The following is a 2,412-nucleotide window of genomic DNA, read 5'->3' as shown; positions in this document are numbered from 1 at the left end:
AATATTGTTCATAAAGTAGACACATATATTACTCTGGGATATTCCTATACAATAATAGTACAGTAATTGTCCCGATTTGGTACAATCCATATATTCATATCTCCCACCTTATCTCTCATCATTTTCTAATAACCTTTAAACAGTGAAACAGAAGCACTAGACATCATCACAATGCCAAATGTAAACAATTTTGAAGTGTTATCTGGAAGCAGTCTAGGTAGAACAAATGAAAAATAAGACAGTGATGATAACACTCAGATTAGGCATGCTATAAAATGCTGAATTTTGTATGTGCCACTTAGGAATATACTTTATTTTGGCACTTAGGCTAAATGTTGTTCAGATGAGATATCTATATGACTTTTAGAATAACAGAAAAACCACTTCAAGTATATTAAGAAAATACTAGGTATTCCCTTCCACCCAAAAAACATGCAGCTACCACAAAACCTGAACACCTGAATACCTTGAGAATAAAATGTTTACATTTTATCCTGATTATGTTTGCACAATTATAATCTACTCTAAGAAAGTCAGTGGAATTACATTAGATATGACAGGGAAGCGATTTGGACTTTATGGACCTGAGCTGTCAATGTCACAGATTCATAGCCAGGACTTCTGTCAGTTTTCTACAGTTAGCCGCTGGAGAACCACTCTGATGCTGTTGTTTGTAGCTTGTTGTTTCAGATAATGATTTATCAGGTTTGTATGAATAAGCATGATAAAGTAATCAAGTGGGCCTTTAGTTATACATAACAGCAGACTTTCAGGTATCATAAATTAAAGCAAGTGATCAAGGCCTTGGGACTCCTTACACGTTCCTATTCTAAGCTGCAGCAAAACAATCCTTAGAAATTTAGGGAGCCACTATCCCACTTCCTCTACAAATTCAAAATATTTTCACACCAAGAGCAGATAGATTTCAGTATACTGTATTTTTCTCACATACACCAGATTAAACCCTTTATGTTCAGATCTTTTTAGTTCTCTTATGTCCAGTTGGCCCTCCATATCCATGGATTCAAGCATCCACAATTTGAAAATATTTAAAAATATATAAATTCCAAAAAGCAAACCTTGATTTTGCCATTTTAAATAAGGAAAACTATTTCACTATGCCATCATATTTAATGGGATTTGAGCACCCACAGATTTTGCTATTCATGAGAGGTCCTGGAATCAAACCCCTGCCAATACCAAGGAACTACTGTATTTATTTTTCATTTTCAAAGAGGACATAATGGTTCTGTTTGAGAAATTTTAGTTTCCCAAAAGAGACAAAAATGCTTGTGTGCCTGGAACGATATGTATACTTATTAACCTAAAATCTCTTTTGAACCCAAGCAAGGCCTAATGTGTACTGCTTGACATCTCCACTCTTCCCTAACACTAATGGCAACACTAGGACTTTTCTGTTATGCTTAGCCTTATTTAAAATAAAAATTACAGAGTGGTCTTATGCACATTTACTGGGAACTGAATTCCTGTGAGGCCAATGGGACCTAACAAGATTAATTACGAGTTTAATGAAGTCCCTTTGAAAGAAAAAAATACAGTTCAGATAGCATCTAAGGCAGTGTCCATACTATGATTTCACTGAAGCTAGACTTCATCTCCAATGTTTACTTTTGTTCTACCAGTACATTATTCTTGTGAGAATCTTTGTATTACTCATAGCATGATTTTTTAAATCACAGGATAGTATGCAACTAGCTTCTTTCCCCACATTCCTTCTGTGCCCCCACCAAATCTGTTCCAGGTAACTCTAAATCAGAATGAGGGAAGCTATAGTGGGTAAGAAGAGGAAGGAGATGTTCTACTGTAAAAGCAGAAGTCCATTCACATAACATTCAGAATCACTATGTGCACTCTGGACTTCAAAAGAATAATTTAAATGTATATAATTCCAAAATTATTATAGTCCCATGGACTGTGCCAGTCCTAAACAACCAAACTCAAACTGACCAGAGGTTCACTTCCAGTTTTATACTGATTGGGCTGAGAATCTTTCAGCACTCCCTTGTAACTCCTTCATTTTTTAAGTTCTGCAGGCAAAAACAAAGCACTTTGTTTTAAAGGAGAACCACTTCTGTTGGAGTAGCATTCCCCCCCCCCCATGTTTTTAGCTGGGGAAGCAGTAGTTAGGGGCACAAAGGCTGCAAAAAATACCCTGGGGTGCCTCATTCACCCCATTGGATCCCCACCTCTAACATAACATTTCAACATTACTAGCAAATTGGCTTTGAATTTGTCACATTTCACTCATGACTAAATGTGCTGGGTATGAAACTCTCTTTATTAGTTTTACTTCTGATTGTTCTATTTAATTAGTTTATCAAATTAATTTAAATCAGTGGAAACGAAATTAATATTAATTCTTTCCATCAAATGCTTTCTATCTTCCAAGCT

This window comes from Sceloporus undulatus, chromosome 2, assembly GCF_019175285.1.
Source record: "Sceloporus undulatus isolate JIND9_A2432 ecotype Alabama chromosome 2, SceUnd_v1.1, whole genome shotgun sequence".
In the NCBI taxonomy this organism is placed as follows: domain Eukaryota; kingdom Metazoa; phylum Chordata; class Lepidosauria; order Squamata; family Phrynosomatidae; genus Sceloporus; species Sceloporus undulatus.
The sequence above is the reverse complement of the archived record's forward strand: the minus strand, read 5'-3'. Positions refer to the sequence as shown.